General features: G+C 36.3%; 1 protein-coding gene across 7 annotated transcripts in view; it reads right to left on the reverse strand.

Annotated features, from left to right (window-relative positions):
* Lrba (LPS responsive beige-like anchor protein) overlaps positions 1–21,886 on the reverse strand; it is a 615,537-nt gene that overhangs the window by 164,266 nt on the left and 429,385 nt on the right. The gene's annotated exons all lie outside the window — the stretch shown is intronic.

Raw genomic sequence — 21,886 nt, forward strand, 5'->3', positions numbered from 1 at the left:
AGGCACTGCAAAATGAAGACAGAAGACTGGAAGGAATAAATAACAAGATGGATGAACCCAATGCTATTTTATAGGTCTATATCATTAAAATGTCAGGGTAGAGGATAGAATGTTATCGAGGCTACAGTGTCTGATGTATGTGAACAGGTTAATCAAAAAACCTCAAACTCAGAACATGGAAGAGGAAATGCAACATTACAAAAGATGGCCATTGTCCTAATGATTTGGTTTCAGAACATTCCAGGAAGAAACTGTTAAATAAATGGAAAGGGCCACTCTATATGATGACAGTGCCACTACTTGTTGGATATATTTAGAGTTTCATAGAGTCATACATAAATAATTTCATTATCTCCATGATTCCTTAATATACACCAATCTGCAGGTGAAAAAACTGAGTCTTAGAGAAGTAAAATTAACTACCAACACTGGTTACCTACTTAGTGGCAGCAACAAGATTTAGGCTGGGTTTGGATTGTGTGAGTTGATGGAAATATGGGTATTGAACTTTCAAGGCCATTGGAATCCTTCATGGGAGCTCTGTATTAAATGCCCTTCTGAAAACATACTACTTGACTGGTGCAGTGGCTCAACCTGTACTCCTACCTACTCGGGAGGTTGAAACTGGGAGGCCAGCCTGGGCAAAAAGTTTGAGAGACACTCCCCTCCCAATCTCAACCAATAGCTAGGCACAGTGACATGTGCCTGTAATTCCAGCTACTTGGGAGGCTGAGATCTGGAGGATGGTGATTCCAGGCCATCAAAAGCAAAAAAAGGTTGCAAAACCCATCTCAATGGAAAAAAGCTGGGCATAATAGCACCTGCTTGTCATCCCAGCAATGCAGGAAGGAAGGCATAAAATACTAGGATCATGGTCCAGGCCTGCTTGGGCAAAAAGCAACAACCTATCTCCAAGGATAACCTGAGCAAAAAAGGGCTGAAGGCATGGCTTAAGCAGTAGAATGCCTGCCTAGCAAGCAAGAAATCCTGAGCTCAAGCCCCAGTAGTGTCAAGAATAAAAAAAAAAAAGTGAGCAAAAAGGTAAGTATTGTCACCTAAATTTCTTGCCTTAATTCCCTCTTAACTTTCATATTTATATACCCACATCAGCAAAGTCAAATAAGATCCTTTAATCTCTACGTTGCTGAAACTTTCCAAGAAAACAATGAATGTTATTATGGTTGCATCTGTCTTCCAATGTCCCCCACCCCTCTCGGGATGAAAATAAACAAATAGCCTCTGTCAGTTAAGCCACATTGCACTGTTAGGGAGTGCAGTAACTATTTCGCTTCAGTTCTAGCAGCTACTTCATCTAAATGACAAGTATAACAAGCAACCTGATCAGCATTTCTACACAACTTGGCTTTTAAGGCATTTTGTTATATGCTGTATACAGCTGAGACTGTTTGGCACTTACCTTCACATGTCCTAGACTTTATTTAATATTGTCAAGAAAAAAATTTTCATCAGTACAATACTGTGGCTTTTAGAGTTAACAAATAAGCACTTTTGCTTTCTTGCACCAGAGAACTTTTTAATCTCTTGAAAACAAGTGCCATTAAATATATACCATTTCAATTTAACAAACACATCCTGGGGAAAATAAAGTATTCAAGTTTACTGATGGTGCCCATGTAGAATCTAAATCTTTTCAAATGCTTGCACTGGTAGATTTAGTGATGCCTTCACAGTTCTATTTTATGCAGTTACAGTTAATACTAAGGGAGTCTTACTATAGGTTTTCATCTTAGTTTGAGAAAGTTACATAAATTGATAACTATAGTCTGATAACCCAATGCTAGTGCTGACTAAATGCCTAAAAGAGCCCAAGAAACAGTCCTAAAAATCTAATTAATAAAAAAAGGTTTAAGTAATTATGAAAATGATAAACCCTAAAAATACCTAATGTTCTTAGGACAAAAATCCATGTAACTCGTCTGCAGGTTTTAAAAACAGGTTTTCAGTAATACAAATATCAATGTTCTTCTAGCTTCTACAACTGGACAGGTAAAATAAAAAATTACTTGAGGAACATTCAGTTTTTGAAGTCCCTTTTCTCTCTCCTTTTAAACTCCTTGTAAATATAACAAAACTAATTCCAACCTAGGAAACTGTTTATTTATTCTGTTTAGATCAATCTTGAGTAGAGAAACTGTGCCTATCATTAAGCTTAAAACTAGGTCAACAGTTCTAAATATTTTAACAGTTATATATAAAGCACAGCAAAATATCAAAATTATAAAAGGAAGGATGACTCAAAGTCTATAAAGATGGACTGGTTGCTTGGTTTTTGCAAAGAATATTAAATCTTTTTTGGGGGGTGGTACTAGGATTTGAATTCAGGACCTCACGCTTGTTAGGCAGGTGCTCTACCACTTGAACCTCTCTGTCAGCTGTTTGTTTGTTTGTTTGTTTGTTTTTTCCCAAGATAATAGGGTCTTGTGAACTATTTGCTTGGGCTGGCTTCGAACTGTGATCCTCCCGATCTCTGCCTCCTGAGTAGCTAGGATTAACAGGCATGAGCCACTGGTGTCTGGCAAGAATATTAAATCTTAATGTGAAATTTACATATAAAGAAGAATAAGCAAAATATATATACATAAATAAGAATCTGAGTTATAAATCATTTAAAAACTATTAATGGACTTTAAGTATCAATAAGATAAAATATCGTTGGGTAATTACAACTAGATGTGGTGGCTTTCAGGAGAAACACAGCAATTGGAATCAATTTAGTGAACCAATCTCTAATAAGTTAGTGGCACAACAGAAGAGACTTTAGTTAACTGTCACGGCTGAAGAGTAGCCACTGGTGATACATAAAGCTAGGGCATGTTGATGGCACTTTCAGAGTTGAGCTCTAGCAATGAGACACCCAACAGGCTAATAATCAAGGCTTGAAGGCAATCACACTGCCAGAAAGACTCCACTCCCGGCAAGCAAGGATCAGTGATATGCAATCTTTAAAACAGTCCGGAAGCTAAAGCAAGTCTACCAGTGAGAAGTAAATGCTAACGTAGTCCAGTCATGGGGTCCCCTCAAATGCTGCTCTGAAAGACAATGCACAAGAGAAGCACCGAAACAAGAACACCTAGAGTGCTGAACAAAAAACTTACTCCATTGCTGGAGAGATAAGTAAAAAAAAAAATTCCCACTGGATTCATAATTAATATACCTTACTTTCCTATTCAAGATGATATGCTGAATGGTCATCAATATATAAAACTTACATTTGACATCTTTTCAAATGAAAACTTTACTGTACTTTTCCTCTACAACTATATACCAGGTATATTTTAAGGGGATTAAATTTAGTCATCTGATTATAGAACAATGCTAATCAGCATTTATAAAGGACTCAATGTAACCCAGTGAAACTAAGAAATCACAGCCCTTACCACTATGTGCAATAGCTGAACATGGCTCTGATCTGTTTCTACAAGATTTTTAAAAGTAGCGTGAAATTCCATAAAACAATAAAATCTATTGTTTACAGATTATGAACTTCCCTTTTTCAACTATGGAAAAAGATACTTTTATGCAGTACAAATTGTACGTGATGGCTAATTTTATGTGTCAACTTGACTGGGCCACAGGATGCCCAGATTAAACATAGTTTCTGGATGTGTCTGTGATGGCTGGTGTTTCCAGATGAGACTAGCTTTTGAATTGGTGGACTCAGTAGCATAATGTGGGTGGGTACCATCCAGTGTGAGGACAGCCTGCCTAGACTGAAAGGCAGAGGAGGAAAGACTTGTCTACTTTGCCTGCCTCACTACTTAACCTGAGACATCTCATCTCCTGCTTTTGGACTTTTATACCACCAGCTACCCTGGTGCTCAGGCCTTCAGATACTGCCTAACATAGCACCAGTTTTCCTGGGTCTCCAGCTTGCAGATGAATTTCCTTTCACATACAGACGTAAAGATACTGACATAGATATTGCCAAGAGGTTGCTTCTCTGGAGAATCCGGAGTAATTCACTATGCCAAGCACTGATGAAATTATTCATTAAAAAGAAATGCTAATGAAAAATTCCATACAATATCTCACCTAAGAAATGGACTCAAGTTGAGAAAAATTAGACCACACACTGAAAAGTGTTGTTGTCAGTTATTTCTTTATATAATTATATATAATATTTATTATATTATACATATATGTATATGATTATCTCTACTTAGGAAGAAGCAAATTTTCTAATGTCTATACTTTATTGTTTTATTAATTTTATTAATTATAACGGAAAAATTTTTAAATACATAATCTTCATGTTTTTATATGAGATCAATGTTAAGATTATCTCTCTCTTTTTTTGTTTTGGTAGTACTGGAGTTTGGGGCTTCACAGTTGCAAAGTAGGCACTCTACCAATAGGTCCCATCATATACATACCCCTTCTCCCAAATGAAGAACACTTTTTAATAGCATTCCAAACTTGCCATAATTTAAAAGATTATGATAGAAAGTGATTTTAAAGTATGTGGCTCTCAAAGTATGCACTAGAGAATTCAGAAAATAAAAATAAAAAAATCTAGAAGCTCATTAAACCTGTATCCAAAATAAGTAGATTCATTTCATATTTTAAAAGCTGATTTGACTACTTCCCATTCAAAGGAATCAGGAATCCATAAAGAAGTAGATTGTTCTAATTCTGGGCAATGAATGCATAAAGCAGCTATTGAATATTACAGGATTTTATCTAAGGGACATAGAACCTTTCTTAAGAGGTCTCTATACAAAGTCATGACAATCTCAATGTCATAAAGAATAATGTGTTCAGGTCTCACTTATAATAGAGATGCTCCTCCAGAGCTAGGCACAGTGGTACGCACTTGGGAGGCTGAGGAGTTGAGGTCAGCAGTTTGGGCTACATACTAAGACAATGCCTCAAAAATTAGGAGAGAGAGAGAGAAAGAGAGAGAGAGAGAGAGAGAGAGAGAGAAGGGAGGGAGGGAGAAGGGTAGGGGTGGGGGAGGACAGCACTGCTCCCACTGTAATAACAATACTGTATCTATCAAATGGTAACTTGTCTTGAAATTGTCAGAGAGCTGAGGTAGAAGACAATCAAGGGAACAGAGTTCTAAACAGTGAGAAGCCTCTTGAATGAAATTTGATACAGAAATTTACAATTTTGGCAAAGTATGAGAAAAAGAGGTAGCCAACACAAATGTAGGTAAAAAGAACCTGCTAAAATTTATACAACATACTTAAATACCAATTTTGAGTAAAGATATCAGTTTAGAAAACCTGGTAGATCCACACCCAAGGGCATTCACGTGTGCTTCTAAGTTCTTTTCTGGGAGCTCCCAGAGGAGGCTCCTGAAAAAGAATGTACATAGAGAAAGGTAGGACACTAGAGAGGCCCTCTGGTGACACAGCACACAGGATGTGACTTATTGTTGCTGGGAACAAGCACAAAACACCATCACTTCCCCAAACTTTCTCTTGTATGAATCAAGCCCTTAAGGTGAAAGGGGAGGAATATCAAACTCTCTCATCCCAGAGCACACAAGGGAAAGGTAGAAGCAAACCAATCTGCTACAGAAAGAGGAGCAGGCAGCACAGACACTGCTTCTGCAGGAGGACAAGCAGATAAGTCAAACCTCTCCTTAGGCCTGGATCTTGCACTAATGCTGCTACCATGAGTAGAATAGAACTTTCTCTCCTATTCAACCATTGCCACAGGTACAAGATAAGAGTCTGGATGCCACGAGAGGAAGAGGCAAGAACACCGAGAAGAGCTATCTCTGAGGACTATTCAGATGGCATGTGCATAAAACTGAGGCTAGACGAGGAGTGAAGGGTTCCCTACCATGACTATAAGCCTGGTACTGAGGAATCAGCAACAGCAATGTATTTCTATCAGAAAGAAAGAAAAAGAAAAAGAAACCAACCCAAGAGAGCAGAAGAAAAAATTTCTCTGTGGCATAGGCACAGGGGGTCTGATGGAGCAGAAAGAGTGAGGGGAAAAAAACTCTCTAGTACCCAAGGGCCCACCCCAAGGCCAAAGTCAAATGAAGGACTTTCAATTGTATACTGCACTGAAGACAATAACAGCAGCAACAAACCCAACTCTTCTATTGGTCAGACTGAATCCCCACACAAACTGCCTGATACAAGAAGCAGTATCCATATTTCTGGGTATAAAATATTATCCACATCTTAGTCCCTACTGTCTCCTACCCCAGATAAAACAGAATCATGATGCATGAAATAAAAAGATAGTGAAAAGTTGAATTAAAATCAACTGTATCAAAAGTTACATTAAGTATAAATGGTCTTAATACCCAAATTAAAATTCAGAGATTGTAAGATAGGATATAAAAGCAAGACTCTATTATATGCTATTCACCAAAAAGAAATGTTAAGTATAAAGCCATACACAGGTTTTTTTTTAAATGATGAAAAAAGGATCTGTAAATAATAAAATAATTCTGTAATGGCTATATTAATATCAGAATGTGGAATATTGCCAGGCATAAACTGAGATATTACATAATGATAAATGAGTACATTTATGAAGATAATATAACAATCCAAAATGTAAGTGCACTCATCCTGGGCTTCCTACCACAAAGTACCACAAATTGAGTGGCTTAAAAATGATAGAAATTTATTGTCTCACAGCTACAAAGGCCAGAAATCTGAAATCAAGCTATTGGTAGGGCTGTGCTTGCTCCCTCTGAAGGCTCTGGAGGAAGATCCTTCCTTGCCTCACTCAGGTTCTGGTAGCCCCAATTATTCCTTATTTTGTGGAAACATGACCCAAAATAGTTTGAATGGAATGAAAAGGAAAACACAATATATAAAATTTGTTGGACTAAGCTGAATTAGTGTTTTTGAGGAAAACTTGTAGTATTAAATGCTTATATCAGAAGGAAAAAAACTACTCAAATTAATAGTTTAAATTTTATACCTTAAAATACTAAAAAGAGAAATCTAAATCAAGTAGAATGAAAAATAGGAAGGAAAGCAAAGATCACTAAAACTGAAAACAAAAAAGTAATGGGAAAAAAAATCTGTGGCCAGACTAAGGGGTGGGGCAGAGGAAAGAAACAAAATATCAATATCAAGAATGAAGGAAGGGTACCTGATATAGTGGTACATGCTTGTAATGCCAGCTACTTGGGAGGCAGAGATTGCGAGGATCTCAGTTAGGCCAGCCACCAACAAAGTCAGAGTGAGACTCCACCTCAACAAACAAGCCAGTGTGGTGTTAGGCACCTGTAATTCCAGCTATGCAGGAGACAGAGATTAGAAGGATCACATTCCAAGGCTGGCCCCTGGCACAAACACCAGATCCTATCCAAACAAATAACTAAAAGCAAACGAGGCTGGCATGGTTCAACTGGTAGAAGGCCTGCCTAGCTAGCAAGCACAGGATCCAGAAGAAGAAGAGGAGGAGGGAGAGGGGAAGGGGGAGGGGGGAGGAGGGGGAGGGGGAGGAAGAAAAAGGAAGCAGAAGAAGAAGGGGGGGAAAAAGGGACAACTTAAATGAAAGAAATTTTGTGAAAAAAATGCAAACAAACAAAACTCATCCAGAAATAGATACCCCTTAATAGTCATGTATCTACTAATGAAATGGAATTCAAAGTTGAACTTTTCCTGGAATAAAACTCCTGGGTTGAATGGCTTCACTAATGAGTTCCACCAAACTTTGAGGCATGAAATACCTAAATTCTACACTACCTTTTTCAGGAAATGGAAGAGGAAGAAATACCTTCAAAATTCATTTTGCCACAAAAGCTTTACCTTGATACCCAAACTATATAAAGACATCATAGCCAATATCCGTCATGAACAAAGATGCAAAATTTCTCAAGAAAATATTACCAAGATGAATCTAGCCATTTATTAAAAGGGAGTTTACTCAACCTGAAAAAGAGCATGAAAAACCTAAAGCTAACATATTTAATTGTGAAAGACTGAATGTTTTTCCCCTGAGGCCAAAGACAAGCCACCCTCAGCATTTCTGGTCAATACTGGACAATGCATTGTCTGCTTTCTGACATGCTATATTCATTTATTCAGAAAGTCTACAAAAGGTAACTGGTACTAACAATTGAGTGTAGTAAGAAAGGTTGCAGAGCACAAGGTCAATATGCAAAATTCAACTGTACTTCTGTACATTAGAAATGAGCAACTGGAATTGAGAAAAAATTAACAGCATTAAAGAGCATGCATTTTAAGGACAAATAAAATAAAAGAACTGTAAGCTAAAAGCTACTAACATTAGAGAAAAACTAAAGAAGAATTAAATAAAGGAGGTTCCACATTCAGAAACTGGAAGATTCAATATTGTTAATACATTATTCTAAACAAAAATGTGATCCCAATAAAATTTCTTAACTTGTCAATTTCTAACTTCCAGAAAACCTTCTAATTCTCAAAAAGTAGAAGACCTAGAATTGCCAATTTCAAAAAAGAATATAATTGGGGAATTCATATAACTCGATTTTACGACTTGCTATAAAACTACAATAACCAAGATAGCTTGACACTGATACAAGTCTAGACACAATGGCAAATGAGCAGAACATAGTTTAGAAACAAACCTATACATACATAACCAACTGACTTCTGACAAGAGCGCCAAGATTATTCATTTATAATTCATTTAATATATTATATTATATGAATATTATTATTCACTTAATATAGCTTACCAGGATCTATTTCCAATAAAACTAATGATCTTCTTTTCTTCTTGCATTAAAAAAAATGTTACCAATTAGTTGTTTGTCTGGTTTTTACACTGAGCCAGTGATAACATAAATCTGTTTACAGAATTTGTCCTTTCCTACTTTCAAGAAAATGGTTCAAATTACAAACCGTGGACTCGCATTTTTAAAACTTCCTTTTATGAAAGTATGAGAACCTAAAAAATAAGTTGAAAAATGTGTTTTCCAGTCATTCTTCTATAAAAGTTTTAAACATATATTCCATTACAAAGAACTATTTAAAAATAGGGACTATTTCATTCATTTTTGTTTCTGGGACAATTCTTCAGAATAATGTACAAAAACGGTGTCCAGTAAGTACTTAGTAAACATGCTTATTCAAACCATTGGATTTTGAAAATTAAAAAATGGACAGGAATTTGGACATAAAAATAAAAGATTGTTTATTACATTACTAAAAACACACATTTGAAAAATCACAGAAAATAAAAGAATGAGATCGTGATATAAAGAATATTTTAAAAGTTACAAATATAATAAGCAGGTTTAAAAAATATCCCTCTTCTAAATTTAATATTTATAATAAAAAAATACTCTAGCCTGAAATCATAAGTATGGTATTATTAAACTTAAAAAAAATTTAAACATTTCCCAGGTATTTTGAAAACATTTTTAAAGTAAATTCATGGTAGGTATTTCCCACTCTGAATCTGAGTTTGTACACTAACCACTAAACTCAGAAAACAGAAAGCATTATGACATAAAACTAGTAATGATACATAAATAAAACAATTCAGTTATAAATAATAAAAAATGTCACTCTGCACCACAGTAACTTAGCATGATTAGAGAATAAATACCTAGCTGAGAAGAATTACTGACTAGCAGTATGTTGCTGGTGTATGTCAGGATTATTCACCACCCTGACAGTAATATTAACCACAATCTATTTCAGTTGGTTCGGTTTATCATTTCCTGACTAATGTTACAAAAACAATGTCAGTGGAGATTGCTTAAATTAAGTGTTGGGTTAACCTCTGTTAGAGTCATTCAAAAACTTCCACTAGTAGAAAACTTCTAGTAGAAACCAAATGTGGTACACACGTGGTAGTTATGTTTAGTAGATGTAAATTTAGAAACACTGTCTCATAGTATAACTTATATTAATTGTTGTTTTAAAAACAAAGCTTCCAGATTCTTCATAGCACAAATCCATGTATTTGTGTGCCTACACACACACACGCACAGAGACACACACACATATTCATACCCCACTAAATTTAGTATTAAATTCTGAGGAAAGAGTGGCATAGCCGTATTTTAAACTAGTATACCACACTGAACAAGTAACAATTTAAAGTTTAAGAAAGTCAGCGTACCCATGAAAAATTTCTTGAGGGTTATAGAAAAAGTAGCAGTTGGCTACACAGGATCTCCTCAATGAAACGATTTTTGAAAAGTTGCTCTTATTGCTGGAAGCAGAGTGAGTGAGGTCTACGATTCCAAGACTCCCTGCTCTGGCCCAAATGTACCTCCCAGGATGCTTTCTATCTATGCCATGTCACTATTCTTTGTGGATTCTGCACTCACCTTCCAATTCTATAGGTTTTACCGCTGCTCTTTTCTTGTTTCATAGTTTTTCATTTCAAATAGCATCACTTTCATGTTCTTTTAGTGTAATGCTTTATCTCTCTGAGGGCACTTTTCCTAGGTCTTTTTGTTTCTTAAGGCTTCTTCTGTCGTTTTTTAAGGCTCTCTGCTGCTAGTTTCTTTCTATTTCCTTTAGCCTTTGTTACCTTTATTTGCTGACATTTGGCTGCACCTCACTTTTTTTTACTGTTCTGCCGAGTGAAGGTACATTGGCATTTACAAAAGTTGCACCTCACTTTTTAAGAATGAGGCCCTGAACAGCTGTCTGAAGTACACAGAGTACAGCAGTAGCATAAGCCTGGTGGGCTTCATGGAAAAAAACCAGGTGGGCTCTGAGAGGAAACCCTGGACGTAGCATTTCTCAGGTCTTTTCTCTTGGGCCAGATAGTATGTTGGAAGAGTGATACAATAATGCCTCAAGGGCAGAGTCAGAATAAGCCTGGCTGCAGAGTCTGGTACCACAGGGGCACCAGGGGGCTGAGGGCTATCACTGCTCAGAACTCAACGCTTGGGGCTCTACCTTAGACCCTCCCTCTGCTGCGCTTAGTGTTCTCAGATCAGAACTTCTTTCTGGAAAGCTTTTTTTATTTTTCCAAAAAGTAAAGCTCCTGCCTTTAGTCAATGTGCAGGGGAGGGTAGCTGGATTTCAGAAGTACATATTAAGGCAGATATTCAATCTAAAATAGTCTTTCTGCTTATTCCTAGAGTCTACCAGTTCAATGACGGGGTTGAATCTGACATTAAATCCTAGGATTACCACCTGAAAAAAAATTACCACCCTGGAGAGTTCCTTCATCTACCAAAACCCAGATTCCTAATCTATAAAATAAAGATAATTGCACATTACTTTCAGGGTTGCTGAGGGTTGTGAAGGAGACAGTATATGTAATATTTGTTACAGTGGAAAGTACCCAGTAGGGTTTGCCTCAGAATCCCACAAATACATGCTGAACATTCTTGGTGTCATTTTTGTGTTGATTAAACTACAACTCCTAAAGGTCATGGAATGTAATTCATGCTATAATCCCTAAAATCAATGTGGAATATAGCAGCATTCCTGTTTAATGCCAAGAGTAAAATATTTTAAAATATATTTTGTTAGCCAATATAAAAACCCTAAATACAATCTAGTATGGTATAACTTTTAGTTCCCTTCTCTGCATTATACTTAAACAATTTAAGATCCATTATTTTACTGTTGTGCTATCATAAGATCTCTTCCTTTTTTAAAGCTTGAATTCCTTTGGTTTTATTGAAGCCCAATAAATAGAGAAACAAAAGCAATAGTACCTATCATATTTAAACAGTAATTCCCCACCCCCAGAAAGAGTATTCCTTTTCCTCTGTGACATCTAGATGGTATATTGATTCCTGGTGTATCTGTTACAGAGCAGACTAAAAGGACTGGCATTCGTCAGAAACAGCACTTAAAGCTTAGAGAGATAAAGAACTGCTGTCTGATCAGCAGCAGTCAACGTCGCAGTCAGTTCCAGGTCAGATGCTCACTGTGTATTAAATGTGTGTTAGAGAGAATATCTCACATACAAAAATACACAGACAAATGGTAGGAGATAAATGGGGGATAGATGGGGGAGAAAGAGACACACAGAAAAAGAGAGGGCAATAGAAAGAGAAATTAGCTATGTTTCCTTTAAACACAGAAAGACAGAGGAAGAGAGAGACTAATACTAAGGACAACAGTAGCCTTGGAGCCATGAGTAAGTCACTTCAGTGTAGCCTTGCCATCCAGTTCTCTTTAGTTTTCTCAAGAGTTTATTCTTTAGAAACATTCTGAACTGGTGTGGGAAATGGAGCCTGGTAGGTTACAGCATGTGAACAGTACAGCCCTGTGACTTAGTTATAAAAGGTATACAAAACCAATGTGATTTCATAAAGCCTGGGCCAACATTTATGATTTTGCTTTAAATTTCCTCCTGGGAGGTAGGGATGAGGGTATCACAACCAAGTACTCTCTTGTCCCTGCATTGTGGTTGAAGTTACAGATCATGTGGGGTTTTGCACTCTAAAGATGAAAAATGAGTTTTTCTTTGCTTTCTACCTCAAAGTCTCTTCAGTATTTTCCTTCATTTTAAAAAACTGAATTCTTTTATTAAAAATAAAAGGTTTGCTGGCATCTGAGCCATTCTTGCTTTATCCCCTAATCTTGTTTATTTGTTTTTTTAACAAAGATTGTAACTATTTGATTTTATTCTTTCACATCTCCAAAAACCAAAGAGTCCTAGGCACATAATGGCCCTCATTTAACAACCAATAAATAAAAAAGCAAATGAGCATTAATATCAGGGATTTTCTAGTTTTAACCAAACAACTATATTTTTGTTGTTGTTTGTAAAAGAGGCTTAATTTAAAAAGTAATGGATCACAAATGGGGCAAAAACAAAAGAGAGCTATTTTGGAAAAGCTTCCTTTTCAAGAAGTAGAATGCTGGTTGTATCTGATCATGAATTTCAGGAGAAGTGAAAGGCACCTTGATAAAGCAACATCAAAACAGACTCAGCAAATATGCCCAAAGTAGAAGGTGGCACACGCTGCAGTGCCATCCAAACATCCTGGGTCAAAATTCACAGTAAGAAGTTACTTTAAATCACCTTCCAAAGTAGAGTGAAGAAAACTAAGAATCATAGTTGGAAAGAAAATCTTCAAAAGCTATAAAAAAACTTCTGATACTAAAAAATCCAGCCATCATAATTTTCTTTTATGTATGACATTATGGTATGATATATTCCTGCACTAGCTATAATTTCTTACAAAGGAAAGACAAAAAGAAAATGTTGATTATCACTTCCAAGGAGGTTGTCTAAATATAAAATCAAACATAGATGAATGTCACTCCAAATCCTATGCATGGGTTAAATTTGTCTTCTCAGCAGTCAGAATTTCAGACTAGTGATAAAACAACTAGGAATGAAGGGGAGGAGGGGAACTGACTTCAAAACTGACCCTTACTTTTTCTTCAGCCTTGAAAGAATAAATTAAATAACTATGCTAAGTGAGGACTTTTTCAATACAGAAGATGAAATTTCCAATCATTTGTTCTAATTAAAGTGAATTTGATCTCAACATAACAAAACTAATTTATAAGCATTATAAGAAGATAATGTACAGAGAATAAAATTTTATACTTCTAAGAAGACACTTTTCACATTGCTCCATTATTTTTTTTTCTGTTCTTAAAGAATAGTCTGAAAAATTATTAGGAGGAAAGGTGCTGACTGCATTAATTCAGTTTAAGAAAGAAAATTTCCTGTGAAACATGGAAAAGATTACCAAATAAAATTATAGCTCTGTATCAAAGCACTAAAACTCCTCTGAAAACCAGCATTGGGGAAATTAAATGGACATAAATATGCATAAATAATTCAATACATTTTAAAGCCAGTCAGGCTACATTATCTACTTAAGAATGGGACAAGATCTGCTTATGTTCTAAATTAAGCTTTGCACACAATATTTTCCATGATTTCACAAGTTTATTTAAACAAATAGTAATGTTTGCCAAATGTATACTGTGGGAGAAATTTTAATACAATTCTATTATAATCATTATTTGTACGGATCCAGTTTATTTATATATGAGATATATTCCTGAAAGCATGTGTATGAACAAATGTTTGAAAGCTGAATTACATTGTAAACATTTTGGCAGAATTTACTAGTAAAAAAGAATGAGATACTTTTAAGCAAACAATCACGGTTTTATATGTATAAAGTAGAATTTTCAAATATCTGATGTGCTTGATTATTTCACTTAAAATAAAGTAGTTAATTACAAACTCACTTTTGTCATCAATAGTTAATGAAAGCAATTAGTACTAGTAGAATTCCATTCTCATCAACTTTGATGACTTTGGTAACATGTGAACTACTGTTGCTTTATAGGAGAGGAGATAAGAGTTATAAGACACGTGGTTGAGTGTTAGAACTTTGTACTTGTTCCTGCACCTACTAATGATGCTACTGTTCCCTACTGTACTACATACACTTCAGTTCTTAATGAAAGCACTTTTTATAAATATTCTTTTTCAGCCAAAAGTACAAGTATTTCATAAAATCACTCAAAATATAAATATGGATATCACTACAAATAAAGATACTGAATCACACAAATGATATTTCCTATGTCATTGTTTATCAGATATGATTAGATAAGGGTGAAGACTTATAAGATAATGACTTTTGTTTTGGTTTGCTGTCCTGCTTTTCACTTTTAATGTAAGAAAATAAAAAATAAAAATGACTATTGATCACTCAGTGGGTCATAAAAAATCTTATTATATGTAAAAAAGTTATAAAGGCATTAGTTAAAATATTGTACCCACCAACAAAATTAATTGGAAAGTACCTTAGAATTGGCTATACCATATAACTAAGATTCAATTTCCATAAAGAATTCTGTTTAGCTGCAAATATCTATGGCAGACTTTTCTGGTATCACTTCAATGAGTATTCATAACAAGATCACGCAAGTCTACATTACTCACTTGCTTTGGATCTGGAGACTTTCTTCTGACCATCAGGTTTTAGAGGCATAGAGAACAAAGATGATGGGAGATAATGAAGGTAGTCAGCAAGAAATAGGGGTGGGTGTGAGCATTAGGGTTATACGAGCTTTGTTCAGGTGCAACGGCAACACATGAGTGAAATGTAGCCTCAGAAGAAACAGACAAAGAGCCTCTCATTTGTCACCACTTAGTTGCTGTTTCATGTGGACAGACACAAGGGCATAGCCCAAAACCCAGTTACACCCAGTGCATCTTTTTTTTTTTTTTTAATTTTATATTCATATGTGCATACAAGGTTTGGGTCATTTCTCCTTCCTGCCCCCACCCCCTCCCTTACCACCCACTCCGCCCCCTCCCTCTCCCCCCCACCCCTCAATACCCAGCAGAAACTATTTTGCCCTTATTTCTAATTTTGTTGTAGAGAGAGTATAAGCAATAATAGGAAGAAACAAGGGTTTTTGTTGGTTGAGATAAGGATAGCTATACAGGGCATTGACTCACATTGATTTCCTGTGCATGTGTGTTACCTTCTAGGTTAATTCTTTTTGATCTAACCTTTTCTCTAGTTCCTGGTCCCCTTTTCCTATTGGCCTCAGTTGCTTTTAAGGTATCTGCTTTAGTTTCTCTGCGTTAAGGGCAACAAATGCTAGCTAGTTTTTTAGGTGTCTTACCTATCCTCATCCCTCCCTTGTGTGCTCTCGCTTTTATCATGTGCTCAAAGTCCAATCCCATTGTTGTGTTTGCCCTTGATCTAATGTCCACATATGAGGGAGAGCATATGATTTTTGGTCTTTTGGACCAGGCTAACCTCACTCAGAATGATGTTCTCCAATTCCATCCATTTACCAGCGAATGATAACATTTCGGTCTTCATGGCTGCATAAAATTCCATTGTGTATAGATACCACATTTTCTTGATCCATTCATCAGTGGTGGGGCATCTTGGCTGTTTCCATAACTTGGCTATTGTGAATAGTGCAATAAACATGGGTGTGCAGGTGCCTCTGGAGTAACCTGTGTCACAGTCTTTTGGGTATATCCCCAAGAGTGGTATTGCTGGATCAAATGGTAGATCAATATTTAGCTTTTTAAGTAGCCTCCAAATTTTTTTCCAGAGTGGTTGTACTAGTCTACATTCCCACCAGCAGTGTAAGAGGGTTCCTTTTTCCCTGCATCCTCGCCAACACCTGTTGTTGGTGGTGTTGCTAATGATGGCTATTCTAACAGGGGTGAGGTGGAATCTTAGTGTGGTTTTAATTTGCATTTCCTTTATTGCTAGAGATGGTGAGCATTTTTTCATGTGTTTTTTGGCCATTTGAATTTCTTCTTTTGAGAAAGTTCTGTTTAGTTCACTTGCCCATTTCTTTATTGGTTCATTAGTTTTGGGAGAATTTAGTTTTTTAAGTTCCCTATATATTCTGGTTATCAGTCCTTTGTCTGATGTATAGGTGGCAAATATTTTCTCCCACTCCGTGGGTGTTCTCTTCAGTTTAGAGACCATTTCTTTTGATGAACAGAAGCTTTTTAGTTTTATGAGGTCCCATTTATCTATGCTATCTCTTAGTTGCTGTGCTGCTAGGGTTTCGTTGAGAAAGTTCTTACCTATACCTACTAATTCCAGAGTATTTCCTACTCTTTCCTGTCTCATCTTTAGAGTTTGTGTTCTATATTAAGATCCTTGATCCATTTTGAGTTAATCTTGGTAGAGGGTGATATACATGGATCTAGTTTCAGTTTTTTGCAGACTGCTAACCAGTTTTCCCAGCAGTTTTTGTTGAAGAGGCTGCTATTTCTCCATCGTATATTTTTAGCGCCTTTGTCAAAGACAAGTTGGTTATAGTTTTGTGGCTTCATATCTGGGTCCTCTATTCTGTTCCACTGGTCTTCATGTCTGTTTTTGTGCCAGTACCATGCTGTTTTTATTGCTACTGCTTTGTAATATAGTTTGAAGTCAGGTATTGTGATACCTCCTGCATTGTTCTTTTGACTGAGTATTGCCTTGGCTATTTGTGGCTTCCTGTGTTTCCATATAAATTTCATGGTAGATTTTTTGATCTCTTTAATGAATGTCATTGGAATTTTGATGGGAATTGCATTAAACATGTAGATTACTTTAGGGAGTATAGACATTTTTACTATGTTGATTCTACCAATCCATGAGCATGGGAGATCTCTCCACTTTCTATAGTCTTCCTCAATCTCTTTCTTCAGAAGTGTATAGTTTTCCTTATAGAGGTCTTTCACATCTTTTGTTAGGTTTACACCTAGGTATTTGATTTTTTTTGAGGCTATTGTAAATGGAATTATTTTCATGTATTCTTTTTCAGTTTGCTCATTATTAGTGTATAGAAATGCTAATGATTTTTCTATGTTGATTTTATATCCTGCTACCTTGCTGTAGCTATTGATGATGTCTAGAAGCTTCTGAGTAGAGTGTTTTGGGTCTTTAAGGTATAGGATCATGTCATCTGCAGATAGGGGTATTTTGACAGTTTCTTTACCTATTTGTATTCCTTTTATTCCTTCTTCTTGCCTAATTGCTCTGGCTAGGAATTCCAGTACTATGTTGAATAGGAGTGGAGATAGTGGGCATCCTTGTCTGGTTCCTGATTTTAGAGGGAATGGTATCAGTTTTTCTCCGTTAAGTATAATGCTGGCTGTAGGTTTGTCATATATAGCTTTTATAATGTTGAGGTACTTTCCTTCTATTCCTAGTTTTCTTAGAGCTTTTATCATGAAATGGTGTTGGATCTTATCAAAGGCTTTTTCTGCATCTATCGAGATGATCAAGTGGTTTTTGTCTTTGCTTCTGTTAATGTGGTTTATTACATTTATTGATTTTCGTATGTTGAACCACCCCTGCATTCCTGGGATGAAGCCTACTTGGTCGTGGTGAATAATCTTTTTGATGTGTTGTTGAATTCAGTTTGCCATTCACCCAGTGCATCTTAAAGAGACTTCCGAAGAAATTATCTGAAGATTTGTTTTTGTTCACTTGTTGTTGAGAAAAGATCTTGCTATGTAGCCTAGGCTGGCCTCAAACTTGCAATCCTCCTTATCTCAGTCTCCTAAATACTGGGTTATAGGTGTGAACTGCCAGGCCCTGATACAAAAAAAATTCTTAGTAAGCCACTTGCTTGAACAGAAGTTCAAACTGAAGGACTCACTTATAAGACAGGAGGAAATTCCTGTAGAACTCCAGAATTTACACAGAGTAAATATTCTCCAGAATTTATTTACATGTCATTCATTTTGAGGAGAGAAGTTTTTTGGGGTTTTTTTTGTCTTTTCTTTTTTGGTGCTGGGATCGAACCCAGGGCCTCACGCATGCTAGGCAAGTGCTGTACCACCGAGCTACATCCCAGCCCACCATTCATTTTGCAAAGCAAACTTTCCATTCTAACTAATTCATGAAAAGTGAGATTTTTACTTTTATGCAAACAATGGAGAGTAGATCAGAATAGCCAGTGGATTAAGGAATTATACTATTTTATTATTGACTCACAGCATGGCTCAACTAACAGTTTTCATTTATCAGACTAGAGAGTTCTACAGATTCCAGTAAAATTTTATAGAGTAAAAACATATACATAAGATTTTCCATTTTATTTATTTATTTTTTAAGCAATGATTTCCCTTAACAGAGAACACAGAAAAAGAAATTTCTGTTTTTGTTTTTTGTGCTGCTGGGGTTATACCCAGGGCCTCAGACAAGCTAGGCAAGCATTCTACCACTGGGCTATACCCCTACCTCAAGAAAATGTTAAAATGGTAACAAATTACCAACAGAAGTATTACAATAAAAGTCTATGAACAGTATCATGGGAGTTCAAATTCCTACATAAAGGGAAGAGATATAGCAAAAGCATGAGAGGTGAATGTGAGATATTTTGGAATCAGAAAACAAGCAGAAATGGTCATGGAGACCAATAGAAGATGCAGTTATAAATCATGAAACAGTTCATCATGAGGAAAATGTCAATCTTTGCAGTGACATCAACAGTGCCCACTATTTGTCTGAACTGTGTGCACAGATCATACATATCCTGTGAACAGAAAATAGGAATTACTCACAAACATTCCCAATGACAATCATAGCAGGGCAACAAAGGGTATAGCCTAAAATGGAACAACCTCTCTCTGATGTCAGGAAAATGAGGCCCTGGTTCTCTGGAGGAAACTGTCATGTTGGGGACTGCAGAAACTAGGCAACAAGCCTCTGACTGATACTGAAATCACCCAGCACTTGGCACTTCCTCTATGACCAGGTACTCAGTAGACCTCTAGTTAAATACTTCACTATGGCCTATGGTGAACTAGAAAAGGGAAGGACTACATATATTCTTGGAGGAAGTCAGTAGTAAGAGCAAGACATCTTCATTCTGAGAAGATTTCACACATTTATTGAGCAGCTGGTTTTGTGTGAGGCAGGGGGAAATAATGAGGAGCAAGAATCCTACTATTAAGGAACTTAGTGAGGGAGACAAGAAAGACCAAAACAATGGCATAAAAATATGTAAAAATGTACCATATGGTTGAAGCTCTGAAAGAAACAGCTAGTGGGATCTCAGGGAAGGAAGGGAGACAGTAATTTTCGATGAGGAAGTGACAAGGATCAGTCATTTGCAAAGTACAGAGATGAAGCAGAGCTCTAAATTGGGACCCATTCTGCTTTCAATGATAAGTCAAGAAGAGTTTGAGCATGGTAGGTACATAATTTTAAATTAGATTTAAAGAGGATCCACATTCTTGCCATAAGGAATGGATCAGAGAAGGACAAGAGGTAACACAAAGAGCACGTGGAGTGTGCAGGACTATTTGTCTTAATGTAACAGGACAGCCCATGTTTTTATCAACTATCAATATCCTTAGAAAAAGGTAACAATGGAAGATAATGTCTTCTTGAGTATATATGGAAAATTAAATATGATTTTTAATGACCAAATTTATCATGAAAAATTCGAGAAAATGGTGGGAGACGATAGCTTTCTCTATTAGACTCCGTGAATGAGAAGAGTCTGGATCACAAAGGATAGACTGTATTTAGAAGAGAGCAAAAGAGAGGACGAGCACCGAGAGCCACAAGAGAGGGGCAGACAGCTGAAAAATACAACAAAACAGAAAGGCAACAGAGTAAATTAAGAAACAGTTTGCAGCTCCAGCCCTGGCTCACCAAAGATAAGGGGAAGCCAAAAGCCTCCACCCCAAGGTAAACCAGGTAGCCTCTCCAACAGACTGGCAGACCTAGCGATGGGACAGAAACCATACCTTCCATAAGACCTCTACAATGAAAACTATAAAACCTTGAAGAAAGAAATCAAAGACACCAGAAAGACAGAAAGACCACCCATGTTCATAGACTGGCAGAACATTGTGAAAATAGCTATACCACCAAAAGCAATCTACAGATTGAATGCAGTGCTCATCAAAATCCCAATGTTGTTCTTCATGGAAATAGAAAAAGCAAACCCAAATTTCATAGTGAAACATAAAAACCCCCAAATATCAAAAACAATCTTGAGGAAAAAGAGCAATGCTGGAGGTAACACAATACCAGACTTCAAATTATACTACAAAGCCATAGCTAAAAATACCAAAACAACAACAAAAAACAGCATGGTATTGGACTAAAAACAGACATTAAGACCAATAGGAGGGAATAGAGGACCTAAAAATAAAATCACACAACTATTGCAAAAAACAGACATTGGAGAAAAGACAGCCTCTTCAACAAATGGTGCTAGGAAAACAGGCTGTCTACAAGCAGAAGACTGAAACTAGACCCCTATCTCTCACTCTGTACAAAAATCAACTCTAAATCGACCAAAGATCTGTATGTAAGTTCTGAAGTATTCAAACGACTACAGTAAAAAAAATAAGTAAAACTCTGGAACATATAGGCATAGGTAATTATTTTCTAAATAGGACTTCAATTGTCTAGGAAGAAAGAGTAAAAATTGACAAGTGGGGCTGCATCAAATTAAAGTTTACCAGAAATCAAGAGATAGCCCAAAGAATGGGAGAAAATATTCACCAGCTATTCAACACATAAGGGATTAACATCCACGATATACAAAAAGCTCAAAAAAACTAAACAGCAAAAGAACAAAATAATCCAATTAATAAATGGGCAAATGAACTGAACAGACAGTTCTCAGAAGAAACACAAATGACTAGTAAATACACGAAACAATGTTCAGCATCCTTGGCTATGAAAGAAATGCCAGTCCACATTGAGATTCCGTCTTACCCAGTCAGACTGGCAATTGTCAAGAAAACAAAAAATAACAAATGCTGGCAAGCAGGTAGGGAAACAGGAACCCTTTTATACTATTGGTGGGAATGTAAACCACCATGGAAATCAGTAATGGAAGCTCCTTGAAAAACTAAAAATAGATTTACCTTATGACTCTGCCATACCACTCTTGGGCATATATCCGAAGGAGGGTATATCAATATATGAGAGATACCTGCACACCCATGATTATCGTAGCTCTTTTTACAACAGCCAAAATGTGGAAACAGCAGAGGTGGCCAACAACTGATGAATGAAGAGTGCATTATATGGAGATATATGTGTGTGTGTGTGTATGTGTACACACACAGAGAGACCATAGAATATTATTCAGCTATAATGAAAAATGAAATTATGTCACTTGCAGGAAAATGGATGGAACTGGAGATCATCATGGTGAGTGAGAGAAGCTAAACTCAAAAGGCATGTTCTTGCTCATTTGTGGAACCTGACCTAAAATGATGGTGGTGGTGGTGGTGGGATTGATTATGATGATGACAGAAGAAAGAAGAAGGAAGAATAAGGAAGAGGAGACACTGAAAAAGGGGGAATGGAAGTATAATGGGGGAGGTACACTATACAAATGTACAAAATTATCACAGAGAAATCCCCTTGTATTATTAATATAAGATTTTCAAATTTAAGATTGAGAATATTGAAAGGTAAATATATTAAAGGTAAAACTATACTTAAACGTTTTTTAAATTATGTGAAAATAAAGTCAATCAAATTTAT

Source organism: Castor canadensis, chromosome 9 (genome assembly GCF_047511655.1).
Source record: "Castor canadensis chromosome 9, mCasCan1.hap1v2, whole genome shotgun sequence".
Classification (NCBI taxonomy): Eukaryota; Metazoa; Chordata; class Mammalia; order Rodentia; family Castoridae; genus Castor; species Castor canadensis.